This window comes from Bos javanicus, chromosome 19 (assembly GCF_032452875.1).
Source record: "Bos javanicus breed banteng chromosome 19, ARS-OSU_banteng_1.0, whole genome shotgun sequence".
Classification (NCBI taxonomy): Eukaryota; Metazoa; Chordata; class Mammalia; order Artiodactyla; family Bovidae; genus Bos; species Bos javanicus.
This window is the reverse complement of record NC_083886.1, coordinates 16208540-16226734: the sequence shown is the minus strand read 5'-3', so window position 1 is coordinate 16226734 and position 18195 is coordinate 16208540. Positions and strand designations below refer to the sequence as shown.

General features: G+C 41.7%; 1 non-coding gene and 1 pseudogene across 1 annotated transcript; one reads left to right on the top strand and one right to left on the bottom strand.

Moving 5' to 3' along the window:
* Positions 1-3480: 3480 nt before the first annotated feature.
* LOC133233108 (U7 small nuclear RNA) lies at positions 3481-3542 on the bottom strand. Its single transcript, XR_009731586.1, has one exon. It is a non-coding gene; the product is annotated as a U7 small nuclear RNA (small nuclear RNA).
* Positions 3543-8708: 5166 nt separating this feature from the next.
* Positions 8709-16895, top strand: LOC133233073 (schlafen family member 5-like; annotated as a pseudogene).
* The last annotated feature ends 1300 nt before the right edge of the window (positions 16896-18195 follow it).

Genomic DNA, 18195 nt, shown 5'->3' with positions numbered 1-18195 from the left:
TAAAACTGTGTTAAAAAAAAAAAAAAACTACATAAAAGTTTCCGTCTTAAAGGGTACAGTTCAGTAGTGTTAAGTTATTCAAGATTGTTGCAAATAGAGCGCAGCTTTTTCATTTTGCAGAACTGAAACTCTACCCATTAAGTAACTGTGACTCATTTCTCCTTTCCTCCCCAGCCCCTGGCAATCACTCTGCTCCTTTCTGTCTCTATGAATTTGAGTACTCCAGGTACGTTGTGTAAGCAGAATCATACAGCATTTGTCTTTTTATGACTGGCTTATTTCCCTTAGCATAATGTCAAGGTTCATCATGCTGGAGCACGTGCCGGGACTTTCTTCCTTTCTAAAGCTGAATAATATTCCATTGTATATATTTACCACATTTTGGTTATTCATTCGTCTGTTGATGGACATCTGGGTGTCCACTTCTAACTCCTGGTTTTTGTACACCGTGCTGCTATGAACATTAGTGTGCAAACACCTCTTCAAGATTCTGTTTTCAACTCTTATGGGTGTATACCCAGAAGTGGGATTGCTGGATCCCATGGTAGTTTTCACTTTTTGAGGAACTTGCATACTGATTTCTACAGGACTGTACCATTTTACATCATGAGAGATGCTGGGCTGGAGGAAGCACAAGTTGGAATCAAGATTGCCGGGAGAAATATCAATAACCTCAGATATGCACATGACACCACTCTTATGGCAGAAAGTGAAGAACTAAAGAGCCTCTTGATGAAAGTGAAAGAGGAGAGTGAAAAAGCTGGCTTAAAGCTCAACAGTTTCAGAAAACTAAGATCATGGCATCCGGTCCCATCACTTCATGGCAAATAAATGGGGAAATAGTGGAAACAGTGGCTGATTTTATTTTGGGGGCTTCAAAATCACTGCAGATGGTGATTGCAGTCATGAAATTAAAAGACGCTTACTCCTTGGAAGGAAAGTTGTGACCAACCTAGACAGCATACTAAAAAGCAGAGACATTACTTTGCCAACAAAGATCTGACTAGTTAAGGCTATAGTTTTTCCAGTAGTCATATATGGATGTGAGAGTTGGACTATAAAGAAAGCTGAGCACCAAAGACTGGATGCTTTTTAACTGTGGTGCTGGAGAAGACTCTTGAGAATCCCTTGGACTGCAAGGAGATCCAACCAGTCCATCCTAAAGGAGATCAGTCCTGAGTGTTCATTGGAAGGACTGATGGCTGAAGCTGAAACTCCAATACTTTGGCCACCTGATGCGAAGAACTGACTCATTTGAAAAGACCCTGATGCTGGGAAAGATTGAGGGTAAAAGGAGAAGGGGATGACAGAGGATGAGATGATTGGATGGCATCACTGACTCAATGGACATGAGTTTGGGTAAACTCCAGGAGTTGGTGATGGACAGGGAGGCCTGGCGTGCTGTGGTTCATGCGGTCACAAAGAGTCGGACACGACTGAGCGACTGAACTGAACTGTTCCATTTTATGATCTCACAAACAGTGCAGTAGGGTTCCAATTTCTCCCCATCTTCACCAACACTTGTATTTATTTTTTTCTGATAGTATCTTTCTAACGAGTGTGAGAAAATACTGCCTTGTGGTTTTGATTTCCATTTCTCTGTTGCTCTGATGATTAGTGATATGGAACATCTTTTCATACATTTGTTGGCCATCTATTATCACCTCTGGAGAAACGTCCATTCAAGTCCTTTGACCACTTTTGAATCAGGTTATCTGATGTTTTCTGTTAAGTTGCAGACTGTCTCTATATATTCTGGATATTAACCCCTTATCAGATATATGGTTTGCAAACATTTTCTCCCAGTCTGTATGCTGTCCTTCCACTGTGGTGTCCTTTCATGCACAAGTTTTAGAGTTTGATGTTGGTCCCATTTGTCTGGTGTCGCTTTTGTGGCTGTCCTGTTCATTTTATTTCCTAAGTATGTCCCTGATGTGCTCGAGTCTCTTCTTCTCCCCTGCCTCTGGTCTGGTCTACATCACCGCCTCTCAACCAAACGCTGCAATGACCCTCCCCCCTTTCCTTTTAGTCTTCATTCCCCACACCTTCCCTCCACCCTGAGTTAATAATATGACACTTTAAAGTGCAGACTGGAACATGTCTTTTTCTCACCTGAAGATCTTCATAGTGGCATAACGCGTTGCTTCAGAAGCCCGTTGGTCCAAAAGACAATGGATCTTAAGGGTAGAAAAATGCATCTTCAACAAATGAATTGTTTTTACATGTATGTTCTCTCTGAATACTGTTAGATCTTTGGTGACAGAATCAGGTTTGGCATATAGCAGTTATTCAGTAGATTTGCTGAATGAAGTGAAGGAGAAAACGGTTTCTGAGTGTTCCTAAGATTACTGTCATTAAGCCAACAACTATTTACTAAATCACAATGTGCAGGGCTGTGTGCTGTCTTCTTTCAGCGATACAAAACTTCTCTTTCCTTAAAACTTACAATGCATTCATTTATTCACCAAATATTTATTGAGCACCTACTATGTGGCCATTGCTATGGCAATGATGGGGATACAGTGCTGTACAATATACCTGACCTCATGGAGCTTTTGATTTAGTGGGGAAGACACCCATGAAAACAAGCACATAATTACTTAATTAGAGTTCTTGTAAGGGTTATTAGTGAAAAGCACAGGAATCTATGAGAACATTTTATAGAGTGTCCTAAGAGAAGGGGACGACAGAAGATGAGATGGCTGGATGGCATCACTGACTCGATGGACGTGAGTCTGGGTAAACTCCGGGAGTTGGTGATAGACAGGGAGGCCTGGCGTGCTGCGATTCATGGGGTCGCAGAGAGTCAGACACAACTGAGCAACTGAACTGAACTGAACTGAAATCTAGAGTTAAGGATGAGTAATGTGGAGAGGGATAGGGTGGGGGAATAGGACATATACACTGCTAAGTATAGTGAAAGTATGTGACAAGTTCTGTTAGAACCTCAAGCAAAGCACTAATGAGCCTTAGAGAAAGGAGAATCATACTGACAGAGAAACGTATTCAAGATCCTAAACAACTCTTCTTCAGTGGTGAATCTCTGGGCATGGAGCAAAAGCGTGCAGCGCAGGCAGTAGGCCAGACAAACAAGAGAATGCATGTTTGCCCAATGCACTCTTCACACTTCTCCAAGCATCACTTGGGAGCTTCTCAGAAACGTGGACTCTCAGGCCCAATTCCAAAACCACTGAGTCAGGACTTGCAGGTCTAACAAGATCCCCAGGTGATTCAGGCAGATCTGACAGATACCAGAGTGAATGAAGTTGTCACATCAGAAGACTATAACACATTTGGCACCTCCACCAAGAGGAGGTTCTGTTGTGAAGCAGTGTGCCACCGAGTGCTTTTTTTTTTTTTTTTGATCTTTATCAGCTATAGCACACAAAGGAAGTGCATTTGCTAGGCAAAGTTAGTTTCTTTATCTTTATTTGTTTCATTATGTGCCTCACATGTATCTCATTTATTTTTTTGGGGGGGGGGGGCTTTCCGATGCGAACCGGAAAGCCTGCTAGACAAATTCTAAAAGAACTGTAACACTTATCTCATTTATTTTTAAATGAATACACTTAATTTTTAGAGCTGTTTTAAATTCATAGCAAAACTGAGCAGAAAATACAGAGTATGTTGTGTCACCACACACAGAAACCTCTTCCCATTATAGATTTTCTGCCCCACGGTGGTACATTTCTTACAATCCACGAACCTACACGGCCACATAGGCATCACTCAAGGTCCACAGATGACGTTAGGGTCCACTCTTGTAGTTGAACCGTCTGTGGGTCTCAACAAACATATAATGACATATATCCATCATTACAGTATTAGACAGAGTGGTTTTACTGCCCTAAAAATCCTCTGAGGTAGGTTCTTCATCTGTAACAGGTACAGCACATGCAGAAGTCACTGGTGGGTAAAGTCAGTTTTCATTTCAGAGAAAATTTCATACATTTTTTCAACTGGGGATGAGACGGACCCTGTTTTGAATAAAAGGAAGCAGGTGAGCTCAGAGGAAAGAGGGCCAAGGAAGGGAGAATCTATTTCAAACTCGGCTACTTGTGCTACCTTATAAGCCTGGTCCTTTTTGTTCATCAACTTTCAACCATTGCTCTTTCAAATCTGATATTACCTTGGAATTATTTTCTTCTCCTTGAAGCAGTTCAGAAGTCAAAGTTTCACTCACCTTCAATCCAGTTATACAATGAATCAAGTTCATTTGCTTTGGCTTTTTGAAACTCATTTTTAAAATGAGTACTTTGTAAAGTGAATTTCTGACTGTATTTCTTCACACTTGTAAGTGTGAAGTATTTTTGTGTGTGTGTGAGCATTCATTATGTATTATATATTTTAGCTGAGTTTTAATTTTCAGCTTTTTTTCAAAAGTTCTTCAAGTTTAAGTCTTAATTCAAGGTACAAGGAGCACTAACATGCACATGTCCCTACCACATTCCCTGTGTTCATGGATAGTTCATTCAATCTCCCGACTCTGAGAAGTAGGTCTGTATTGTCTATGCTGAAGAGAGTGAAGCTCAAAGAAGTCAAATAACTTTCCCATCACTTCCAAGGGCCAGAAACAGTCTGACTCCAAGGACCACAGTCTTTCCACTGCAGCAAACTGTTTAGTGCTTACAGATCCCATTTTAAGGAGTTCCTACAAACCAGTAAGTTATGTATTTGCTGAAGATGCTATCTGCTATATAACGCGTGTCTTTCTTTCCCTTGCAAAGGAATTTTCCTTACAAAGGAACTGCTTGTGTGGTGGACAACCAACCAGCCCCCAGTGCTACCTAGCTATCCTAGGGAAGAATTATGAGGGTTTGTAACAAAGCAGATTTAAGAAGAATACAAACGATACCCAACTGGAGGACTCAAAAAGGAAACTGCAATATACAAAAAGTGTTAGTTGCTCAATCGTGTCTGACTGTTTGTGACCCCATGGACTGTAGCCCACAGGCTCCAAAAGTTCATGGAATTTTCCAGGCAAGAATACTGCAGTGGGTAGCCATTTCTTTCTTCAGGCGATCTTCCTGACCCTGGGATTAAACCCAGCCTCCTGCATTGCAAGCGATTCTTTACTATCTGAGCCACCAAGGAAGCCCAAACATACAGTGTTTATGTTAATAGTATTCTGAACCAATTTTTCACTAAAACCTTCTACTGTAACAAAGTATTAAAATTTGTTTACAAAGTTCCCACTGCTGCTGAATCTAATCAGTTCAACTGCTTTTAAAGTTAACATGAGGAAAATGAGCTCTCACAATGCCCAAAGGTCATCACATTTATACCTTAATACTAAGTCATCCAAAACTCTTGGGAATATATACTTGACAACTCATTCATACAACAGTAAAAGGCATTTTTTCCTCACTAAAAAAGAAATCCATAAATTGATGTTATAGTCCTGACTTGGAAGCATCTTTACACTTAAACATGAAAAAATACAATGGGTATAAAATAATGTTTTCATACAGAACTGTGTTTGTATGTGTGTTTTCAGAAAATTAACTGATACATCACTATCTCTCCTAAAATGTGTGTTTCCAAGATTTTGTGAGAGGTAGAAGGAGTTTTCATCGTTCACATTTCACCTAAGAATTTGATTTCCCAATTATTTTGCTAGTAGAAAATGACAGATACTTTAAAATTAGAGAATGACCTGAAAATTCATTAAAAGAGCAAAATAAACACTTAAAACTGTCAACTGAAATTGAAGAAGATAATGAAAGTAACATTCCTCCTTAGGTTATGAGAAATGTGCTATATTAGTCACTTGTCTAATTAATAATACTTAGTAATTATTTCAGTAATTAATAATAACAATAATACAACCACCATGGCAACTTTAATAACAATACACTGTAGCTATCATCTACTGGGTACCTACTGTGTGCAAGGTGCTTAGACCCATTATCTCTTTTCAGTTCTACCACAGCCCTATGAAGGAAGCATCTCTAGATAAGCAACACAAGGGGCTTAAAGAGAGATTAGCTTGCCCACGTCCTGTCCACGTGCAACTCCAGCTTAGTCTGGCTCAAGCCTATACTCATAAGCACAGCTACCTTGTCTTTTTTATAGTTAGCCTTAAAACATGCTTTTTTGAAAACTTTCAAAAGGAAAAATGTGTACTGTGGGCAATCTGTTTACATCAGTGACTCCCAGTAGGCTACGAGTTCGTGGTTCTGGGCGGGTTCCTCTCTTGAATCTGGGCTGGGTTCAAGACTGGCTTTAATCAACATGAGATAGAAATGATGCTGTGTCAGGTCTGGGCCTCAGTCTTAAGAAGTCTGGCAGCTTCTGCTTTTGTGCTCTTGAGAGATCTGAATTGTCACATAACAAGGATGGCTACCCACCTGCAGAGCCCCCATGGAGCAAGAAAAAGGCCCAGCCAAGCCAGTGCTCCCACTGCTTCCTGCCCCACCCAGGACCTCCATGGCACGAACAGTGTGAGTGCAAAGCTCTGTCTTGGATGCTCCAGCCCAGGCCGCTTTCCACCTCCTTTAAAATATGTGCCTTCATGACTTTGGGGTAACAATGGAGAGCAGCAGCAGAACCGCCCAGCTGAGGCCCACTCAACTGACAGAATTCCAAGCAGACAGACTGGTTCTAATTTAATCCACTAATTTTGAGGGTGCTTTGTTACATAACAGTAACTGAAATAAAAATTCACACCTGGAACTGAGGTACTGATGGAACAAAAAATCGAGAACGTGAGTCCCTGGCTTTGAGTCCAGATGAGGCTTAAAGCTGTCAAAATGATTTCCTGGCGGTCACAGAACCAGGAAAAGGCCGAGTTAGGACTTGAATCTAGGTCTCTCTCTTCTCATAACACTTCATTATCTTAAGCCAAAAGACCACTTCTCCCCGGTGCTGAGCAAAAGCAATTGTAGTCCTCAATGTCGGTGTCACACAGGATTCACTTCAGCATTTACTTTTTTTTCTTTACTTGCATAATGCTACACTTTCCTCAAGGAAATCATATGATTCCTGAAGACAGGAAGTGGTTCTTTCTGTCTTTTGTATTTCACATAGTAGGTAGAAAACCTGGAAACTAACACAACATTGTAAATCAATTACACTTAAATAAAAATTTTTAGGAAAAAAAAATAAAAGAGACCTAGGGGTCAAAAAAAAGAAGAAAATATGGGGACACCAAACCGTCCCCAGCCCCTATGCATTTTGCATCAGCTGCATAAGGCTGTTCACCACTCTCCATGTAGTTAGGGATCTCTGAACCTATGAAGAGTGTTCTTAGTGTCTCTGATTCTGTGCTCTCTTTGTTCACCTAAGAATTCCTCACCCTTCAAGGCTTGCCATGCCCTCCTTCAAGGGATCTTCCCAACCAGGAATCAAACCCAGGTCTCCTGCATTTCAGGCGAATTCTTTACCAGCTTATCTACCAGGGAAGCCCCAGAATACCGGAGTGTGTAGCCTATCCCATCTCCAGGGGATCTTCTCCACCCAGGAATCGAACTGGGGTCTCCTGCATTGCAGGTGAATTCTTTACCAGCTGAGTTACCAGGGAAGCCCCGTTTTCCAGATTATTTTAAAGCAAATCCTAGGCAGTATATCATTTTACTTATATACATGACAGCAAATATCTTCACCGGATAAGACTGTCACAAGTTTTGCTTTGTTACTTTTTTTTTTTTTTCAAAAAATCACAATCCAAATAAGGTCCACACATTGCATTTAGTTGATAGGTGACTTCAGTTCAGTTCAGTTCAGTCACTCAGTCGTGTCCAACTCTGCAACCCCATGAATTGCAGCACGCCAGGCCTGCCTGTCCATCACCAACTCCCAGAGTTCACTCAAACTCACGTCCATCGAGTTGGTGATGCCATCCAGCCATCTCATCCTCTGTCGTCCCCTTCTCCTCCTGCCCCCAATCCCTCCCAGCATCAGAGTCTTTTCCAATGAGGCAACTCTTCACATGACTTAAGTCTCTCTTAATCTACAGCTTGAATCCTCCCTTTCCCCCCCAGTTACTTGCCTGTTGAATTTCCTACATTCATGATCCAGTTGATTGCCTCCTCGTGGTACTGTTTAATTTCTTCCTTGACTCCTGTGTTTCACCTAACCCGGCAATTAGACCTATAGGACCGAATACTTTTAGGTTCACTGATGCGTTTGTCTGTTGAGGGGGAGGCTGTTTGCCAGAATACCTCCTAGGCAGTGCTGCACAGTTGCATGTACATGATGCCTCATAATCACCTCTGATTGGTGAGTTGACTGAGATGCTGTCATTCTGATTCATCTATTATAAAGTTTCCCATCAACCTTTCACCTAGGGAAGTGGTTGGTCCTCAGCCTTGGCTGCATATTTGAAATCATCTGGGGACCTTTACAGTCAACTCAGAGGTTCTTATTTACTTGGTCTGGAGTGCAGCCTACACAGTGAGACTTTTTATGTTTTTAGTATTTATTTGGCTGTGCTGGGTCTTAGTTGCGGCACTCGGGATCTTTGCTGTTGGTTGGAGGATCTAGTTCCCTGATCAGGGATTGAACCCAGGTCCCTTGCATTGGGAATGTGGAGTCTTAGTCCCTGAACCATCAGGGAAGTCCCCACACTGAGATTTTTAAACAGTTTTCCTGGGCAGTCAAGGTATAGAACCACTATCCTTGTAGTTACAGCATTCACTGGTGATTGTTACCTAGATCCATCATTTCATTAAAATATGCCCTTGGGATATCCTACTATTTGTGACAATATGGGTGAAACTTCAGGGCATTATGGTAGGTGAGGTGTGTCAGACAGAGGTAGACAAATACTGCAAGATATTACTGATGTGTGGACTCTAAAAAGCTAAAGTCATAAAACAGAGACAATAGTGGTTACCAGGGATGGGGAGGTGGGGGCAAAGACAGTATCTTTCTAAAATACTATCAAAAATGACATTAATCCCATGTTTTAATGAAAACTTATATATTTCCAACAAAAATTTTAGTGAGAAGAGTGACTTTCTTTCATAATTCTCCAAAGACCTGATATCTGGTTTAAGAAAAGATAGCTAGATTTTTGTATCTGCTTCTGTATTATGTCTGTTAAATATCAAATATCATGAAACCCCTGGAAAACTTCATTGTATATTTGTGAAAAAATGAGAGTGACGAGGTAAATAATGTCTTGGTATGAAAACGAAATTAGTTTTGACCTAATGGCTCCTCTGAAAAGGTCTTGGTTCCTGAGACAACATCATGAGAACTGTTTTTAAATGTCCTATTTCTCTCATAAGATACTGTGGAATCATTGTGATCCTTTGCTGAACGGGAGAACGTGTCAGTTAATGACAATGGTACCATAGTCTGAATCACAATTTTAGCTTGCAATGGCTTCTATATCAAATTACCACAAACTTATAGGCTTAAAGTAATGTAAATTTATTACCATACAGTTCTCGGGATGAGGAGTCCAAAATGGGTCTCACTAGCTAAAATCAAGATGTCAGTAGGACAGCATTCCTTTCTGGAGGCTTTAGGGGAGATTACACTTCTGGCTCTTCCAGCTTCTAGGTTGCCAGCATTCCCTTGTTGTGGCCACGTTCCGGGAAACAAACTCACTCAGAAGGACAATGCAGATAGTGGAGTGCAGTTTATTAAACCAGAGGGCCCAAGGCAGAGTCTTCTCTTAGCCAAGGACTCCAACCAGTTTTTGTGAAAACCTTGTATACCCTAAGTGTTCATCTTCGAACCCACCTCCCCAGATTCTCTGAAACTAGTCTGAACAAAGGAAAAGAAAGATACAATCAAAGACAACCCGTGATTCATAAGCCTTAAACCCGTGATTGTATGCCTTAAGCCTAGGTAGTTAACAGTGGACAATTATCAATAGGCCTGTGGTCATACCCCAATAAGCATAATAGAATGTATGATTCTATTCAGTTACACAGATAATTAGGGTATTCTTTTAGGTGATGGAGAGCCCTGGGGCTCTTCCTTCCGGGGGCCTGGTTTTCCAGTTGGTATGTCGTTTCCGTTGATACTTTCCATTGATACTGGGCATATAGCTCGAAGTCCACAGACTTTGCCCCTCACAGACTGAAATGGAATCAGTTTCTATTTCCCCGACCAAGGTAGGTGTAGCTTGGCCACCTTCCAATACAGGAAGGTCAGGCAGAAGATCAAGCCTGTTCTATTTCCTCCTTCACCCTAGCTTGTGATCCCTTCGTCTTCAAAACTAGCAATGGATGGTCAACTGTTCCATCACTCTGGATGTGGTACACAGCATCATGGCCTAAATCTCACCAAACCAAGCCTTGTAGTGTCCGGTTCATTACACATAGCCCGCAAAGCCCTGTGCCCGCCTCCCCCCATCAAATGGCTAACTAGAGCTCTGGTGTGTTCTGTCTGCAGAGGCTAGGCTTCAGTGATTCCATTTCCTTCTGCACATGACTGTCAGAAGGAAATTCTTGAGGACTAGTAAGGTAGGGAGGAGATGCTTGACAGAGGGACTTTTGTGGTAGCTCCTCCCAGTTCCCAGACCCATAGTGGGTCTCCAGAGGGTGGAGCTGCTAGAAGGACATGGGGCTGTGGCTAATGTTTGCCTGACCTTCCTGTATTGGAATGTGGCAAAGCTACGCCTACCTTGGTTGGGGAAATAGAAACTGATTCCATTTCAGTCTGTGATGGGCAAAGATGAGAGTTCTTGTGGCCAGAGAAGCAGGAAAGATAAGCCACTAAGCCTGACAGCTTCCTGTGTCAAAAGTGTTCATTTAAATGTCCCAACTCTTCAAGTCTTTTGTTTAAATAGGAAAATGAGCAATTACAAATTTTAAGCCATTCTTACAAGTGGACAAAGAGTGAAATAAGATGATCCACTTGTGTCCTGATTATGAAACCTCAAGGTGTGTATGTCTACCAGGAAACAGAAACCAATCTCAGTATTCTTTTCTTGGCAACAGGACGTTAAGTAAACAATGGCTCATAGTTACAGTATCTCTCAAGGTTAATACACAGTTCCCAGGTCAGAGTAACAACCTCTGAAGACCAGGTGTCTTGAAGGATTCCTTTGCTAGAAAAGAAATCTGTAAGAGCAGTTTTATGAAATGGAACATTTTCTGTTTTAATGCACCTGTAAGGGAGGAAAGAGCATTTTCTGCTATTTTGTTGAGGTAATTTTCAGTAGTAGATGTGCCTGCAGTTTTCTACACCAAGCACCTGCTTTCCACTGAGAAAGGACTTGGCAGGTGTGAGCAGTGTAACTTTACAATATACAAAACAAAGGATAGGGTGGGCTGGTGATTGTTCTCAAGTGAATCTGGGGGCAAAGGCCTCCATCTGGAGTATGCAGAATTTCAGAGTCTATACCACTAATTCTATCAGAGATATAGTTCCTATGGGAAGAAACTTAGCAATAGCAGGCACATAAACAGCCTACTGATTTGTGAACCAATTATATTACAGTAAGGCCCCTACTTTCTGGCTGGATCCGTTGGGATGGCATCATTGATGCAATGGACATGAACTTGGGCAAACTTCAGGAGACAGTGAGGGACAGGGAAGCCTGGCGTGCTGCAGCCCATGGGGTCGCAGAGTCAGACACGACCAGGTGACTGAACAACAGAGGCCCCTATACATAAATCTTCAAGTTTCAGACTTTCAAAGATGTAAATGTACATTCGCATGTTTAAGCTGGTTCACGTGTCTGGCATATGTTTGTCATATGTGTTGTCAGCTACAAACTGGCATTTACCAAGGGCATTGCCAATGACAAGGGGTTTGCCATCTGCCACTACGGAGTGAGCCCCATGCCGCTATAGCTGTTGACTTTCAACAACCCCTGTGAGAGTTCAGGGTGGAGTGAGGCACTCTGTGCTCCAGGGAATCTGATGAGACAGGTCTTTAGATAGTCAATGTTTCTAGAAACAGATTTCATGATCTCAATCCTTGCATCTCCTCATATCTAGAGAAGCACTAAATCCCTTCATGGTGACATCAGACCCTCATGACTAACAGAAAACCTTTTGTAAATTGAGTGCTTCATGGTATTGAACTCCCCTTTCACCAAAACCTTATATATGGACTTTCCCCCACTGCCGCTTTGGAGCAGTCTCTCAGAGCTGAGATGCTGCCTCCTGGGCTGCAGTCCTCATTTTCCTCCAAATAAAACTTAACCCACAACTCTGTTGGACTTAGAAATTGGACTTGAGAAATGGAAATCTTTCATATGCAGTGGACTTTCTGTATGATAAAATATTTTTAGTTATTTTCTCAAAATCATTCATGTATGTAGTTTTAATAGAGATATTCGGGTATTTTGACAAATAACAAACTGCACATATTTAAATATTTGTTTATTTATTTATTTGGCTGTGCTGGGTCTTAGTAGCGGCATGGGGGATCTATAGTTGTGGCATGGAAACTCTTATTTGCAGTATGTGGGATCTATTTCCCTGACCAGGGATTGAGCCTGGATGCCTGCTTTGGGAGCTTAGAGTCTTAGTCACAGGACCACCAGGGAAGTCTCCTGTATATATTTAACATGTAAAATTATATAAATTTTCACATATGAAACCATCACTGCAATCAAGATATCGAACATACATACCATCTTTTTTGCAATCTCTCTCTTCCACTTTTCCATACTCTGCTACCATCTGCAAGAAACAATTGATTTGCTACCTGTCACTACAGAAGAGTTTGCATTTTCTAGACTTTTATACAATGGAATCAAATACGCACTCCTTTTTTGTCTGGCGTCTTTCACTCAGAATAATTATTCTGAGAATCATTCATGTTGTGGGTACCAATAGTTCTTTCCTTTTTTATAGGGAGCAATAATTCATCATATGGATAACTAAAACTTGTTTCTGTTGTTGGGCATTTGGGTTTTCCAGTTTATGACTGTTACAAATGAAAGTGCTATTGAAGGAGGAAATAGACAGAACAGGCTCCATCTTGAAAGCAGGACTCCATCTTGGGCTGGACTGTGGACTTTGAGCTAGATGCCCAGTACTTATGGAAACAACATACCAACTGGAAAACCAGACCCCGCCTCCGCCCATGAAGGAGCCTCAGGACTTTTACCTAGACTCTCCGTCGCCTAAAATAATATGCTAATTATCTCTGTAAACAGAACAGAGTCATAAATTCCGTTATGCTTATCAGGGTATGACCACAGGCCTATTGAGAAATGTCCACTGTTTTACTATCTAGGGTTATGACACATGAATCAGGGGTTAACTTTGATCGTATCTCTCCTTTGCCTTGTCCAGACTAGTTTCAAGGAATTTGGGGAGGAGGGTTTGGGCACGTACACTTAGAGTATATAAGGTTTTCACAAAAACTGGTCGGGGTCCTTGGCTAAGAGGAGACTCTGCCTTGGGCCCGCCGGTGTAATAAACTGCACTCCACTATCTGCATTGCCCTTCTGAGTGAGTTTGTTTCCCGGAACGCGTGGCTACAGCAATACGAGAGTTCCCTTTCCTCCATGTCCTTGCAGACACCTGGAATGGTTAAATCATTTTCACCATTCCAATGGGTGGGTAGTTTTAATTAGTCATTAATTAATTAATTAGTTTTAATTAATTAGTCATTAGGGAAATAATGACTAATGATGTTATCTCATTATAGTTTTTAAAAAGACATTTATTTAATTAATTAATTTTTGACTGTACCACACAGCTTGTGGGATCTTTAGTTCCCTGACCAGGGATCAAACCTAAGCGCCCTGAAGTGGCAGTGTGGAGCCCTAACCACTGGACTGCCAGAGAATTCCCTCTTTTATCCATTTTTAAATTGTTTTCCTGTTATTGCCTTTCAAGAGTAAGTTGAGGTACAAGTTCTTTATCATATAATCAATTACACATAGTTTCTTCTGGCCAAGGGCTCATATTGTAATTCTCTTAAGAGTGTCTTTCACTGTTAAGGAGGCATTTTTAAAGTCCAATAAATCAATTTTTTTTCTTTTATGTATTATGCATTTAGTGTCAGCTCTAAGAATTGTTTGCTGAACCCAAGGTAAAAATTCTCTGTTTTCCTCCGGAAGTTCAGAAGTTGAGAGATTGAATATACAAATGGATACTGGCCAAACCGTACATCAAAACAGACCTCTGATCATAGCCTTTAGTTGTGACTCAAACCTGATTCATAACTCTGACCTCCCAACCTAACCACAACCCCCTGCAGCAACTAGTCAACAGTAGTCAGAACTTGATCAACAGCTGCGAAATTACTTCCTCCAGTTTCAACTCTGGCCCAACCAAACAAAGCTAAATGAGGTCTCCAAACCAGTGATATGAGATAATCCACTTCCAGTAAGCCCACTTCTAGCTTCCCTAAGTGAAAGTCGCTCAGTCATGTCTGACTCTTTGCAATCCCATGGACTGCCAGAATACTGGAGTGGGTAGATAGCCTTTCCCTCCTCCAGGGGAATCTTCCCAACCCAGGGATCAAACCCAGGTCTCCCGCATTGCAGGTGGACTCTTTACCAGCTGAGCCACAGTGCAGCTTCCTTAGAACAACCTCAAATCAGGTCATCCCTGAGTGCTTTCTCTGTCTTTTCACTATAAAGCTTCCGAGTTTCTGCCATCTCAAACAAATGAGGGTGGCCGAGTGCCTTAATATACTGAGCTCTGAGTAAACAGAGCTCTACCTGTTATCATTTGGGCAGTCTTCATTTATTTCCACATGATTTTAGGCTTTACATTTAGGTTTATGAAACATTTTAAGTACACTTCTGTAAATGGTGTGAAGACTACGAATTGAAGTTCTTTTCTTTTGTATGTAGATATCCAGTGGTTCCAGTCCTATTTGCTGGGACAACTGGATTGCATTTAGGAAATGATGAAACACACCTCAACCTACAAGACTGGTTGTTCCCAACAAATAGTCAATAATTTGTTAGTTCCAAACAAACTAAATGTGTGTGTGTATACGATATATTTTTATTACGTAAAATATAATATACTAAAGTATAGAATCGGAGAAGGCAATGGCACCCCACTCCAGTACTCTTGCCTGGAAAATCCCATGGATGGAGGAGCCTGGTGGGCTGCAGTCCATGGGGTCGCTAAGAGTCGGACAAGACTCAGCAACTTCACTTTCACTTTTCACTTTCCTGCGTTGGAGAAGGCAAAAGAAGTATAGAATATACTTTTTTCCCTCACAAGATAGGAACTGCTTGGACCAGAGAAATCTAAAGAATTTGTTCCATTGCAACAAAGATAAGTAACAAACTCAATCAGATTTGCTCTTTTCAAAACTTGGGCTAAAAAATAATCTGAGATTGCCCAGGTCTAAGTGAGAGAGGAAAGACAAAGCACCAAGAAAAGCCATACGCATCAGCGCACCCTAGAAATACCCTGACCCTGAAAACTTTCCAGGTCCAAGGAGAACATTGCAGAAACTGTTATCAAAATCACAGCAGAAAAATCACCTCTTGACCGTTTCTCTGGTGGCAATGGGCTCATGTCAGACTTGGCTTCTCCACCTGTCCTGCACACTTAATTCCTGTATGAATCTGGGCTCAAGTTCTGTGGGAACAGACGAAGTGAACCAACTTCAAAAGAATAGCCTCAAAATAGTAATTTGCTTCCCTGTGCTTGTCCTGTTCTAATGGTGTGTCTTCCTGTATTTTAGGAGAACATTTCAGGGTAAGACCAGCACAAATGTTGAGAAGATGAGTCTCAAGACTGATCTGAAAATGAGTTTGCTGTGTATGTTTAAAACGCAGGAAAAGTCACCCCTAGGAATGAGCACAGGAGTGGAACGAACCCTCAACTGCGGAAGAAAGCAGAAAGAAAGCATCGTGCATGCAACATCTGCCTGCCGAACTCTGGAGGGGGAGTGACCAAGGCTGAGACTGAGAACAAAGTCTACGATTATGAAAGCCATGGAGTATGACTGTATCTGCCTTCAACTTTCAAAAGGCTGTTCAGATGAGTTGCACCCGGGAGATGTCTTTCTGATTTCTGTGAAATCATGGAACATCAGAGGCCTCGGTTACAGGACTAGCTACCTGTGCCCCTCTTTGAACCACAGACAGAGAATGTCTACTGTCGTCATGAATTCTCAGGAAGCACTGGCATTCCTCAAAGGCGGGATTCAGACTCTTACAAATGTTCCAAGGTGTTAAGTCCATAAAAAACTCAGGTTCATGTACAAAATCAAGGTAACACAGAGGCTTCAGCCGCTGCTTTATTTGCTAGTGCTCACCACCTTCAGTACCTGGAAAAGCTCAACCTTACGTAAAGTCCACACAGGTTGAATTTAAGATGTTCTCAACAAAGGAGTCCCAATGCTTTACTGAGTGTCTCCTCAGGTGTTTCTGCATTTATAAACACTGAGGGAGGGTACATATTTTTTGGTGTGCACGATAAGACCCATCAAGTCACTGTCACTGGAAGTGAAAAAAGAAACTAGATCTTACCGCCATGAGTGCTTCTATTGATCACTGTATTAGGAAGTTGACAGTCCATCATTTCTGAACCCAGAGGTGTGAGATGCACTATGCCATCACATTCCTTGAAGTGCATGATCGGGGGCCCTCCGTGGATATGTCTGTGCAGTCGAGGTGGAATGATTCTGCTGTGCAGTGTTTGTGCCCAGTTCCAGGCAGGTGAAAGGACTACTGTGTGAGACAGCTGGCCACAAAGAACAGGCAGCACGGATTGGGTGAGAAGCCTGAGGTCAGGGAACAAAATCAAGTGATGTTCATGTGTGCCGAGGTGGGAGGAGGTGGGGAAGGAGGAAAGGGAGGTTATTGTTTTAGTATCTGGGGAAACAGAAGTACCTTCTGATTTGCAGATGCCTGATTTATTAATTCCTCTAGACATAGCAGGTGGGTCATTGCCCTTCTTTCCCTCTGCCTATCTTGAATATCCTGCATTCCACAAATGGATGCCCTGGCTTAGCAGACCTACCAGATGCTGGTACAGGAGGCTGTTTGATTTAACAGTTTGTTATCTTCACACCCTTTCTAGTGCTCACATTCAAGTTTCTTGTTTCCCTTTCTGATTATGAATTCACACTAACTTATTCAGGAAATTCCTTTTTCACACGTGCATATGGGTCCTCTCTAATTTACTGCCACCTTCCCCTGCCTCCCCATTCTTATAATGGTTCCCTAATGAGGTCTTCTTTCTCACAGCCCCACTTAAGTTTTTGAACCAATATACAATCAAACCTCACTTTCCTCACTTTTCCTTTCAAAAGTCATGACTTTTGATGTTCAAAGAGGTGATATGCATGCACATTGGAAAAGGAAATCCTGAGATAAAATCAGACAAAAGAAAGTCAATGGTAAACTCTTTAAAAGTTCAGAAAAATAAATTCCATTTCAGGGTCTTCTTAGAAATGTATATTCATTTACCTTCACTTCTAGTCATATTTTAAATATATATTTAGAAATATGCCAACATGTACACATAGATTAACTGTTCTCAATGGTCCCAAACAGAAAACAACCAAATTATCTATTGTTACAACAGTGGATATATATAGTATACTCGCATGATGGAATATTATTCAGCAATGAACGTGAAATAGGTCTAGAGTAGGATAATTAACGGAGAAGGCAATGGCACCCCACTCCAATACTCTTGCCTGGAAAATCCCATGGACAGAGGAGCCTGGAAGGCTGCAGTCCCTGGGGTCGCTAAAGGTTGAACACGACTGAGCGACTTCACTTTCACTTTTCACTTTCATGCGTTGGAGGAGGAAATGGCAACCCACTCCAGTGTTCTTGCCTGGAGAATCCCAGGGATGGGGGAGCCTGGTGGGCTGCCGTTTATGGGGTCGCACAGAGTCAGACACGACTGAAGTGACTTAGCAGCAGTAACAGGATAATTAAATTGTTTTGAAATACCACTAGAGGATTAAAGAAAGAGAGGGAATTTTAAGGGGGTCTGGGAGACTATTCTAAGGTAATGACCACTCAAGAAAAGAATCCAGTCACCTAGCAACAATCTAGTCTACCAGGTCCATCTAAGCACGAGGCACACTCAAGCCACAAGACCTCACAGTTACAACGCAAGACAACAGAATGGGGTCTGAATCTTGTTCCATGAAGTCAGAGATGCTGAAGAGCAGCATTTCCGCATGTAGCTAAGACAGGAATATAGATGAAAGGAGAAAGAACCCAGGTGAAAGGGGACTTTATACTGAAACCTGAGATGGATTACCATATTCTAGAATATGCTACCACCCTTTGGCTAATATATATGATCTGAATAGCACCCTGACAGTCCTGGTTATATC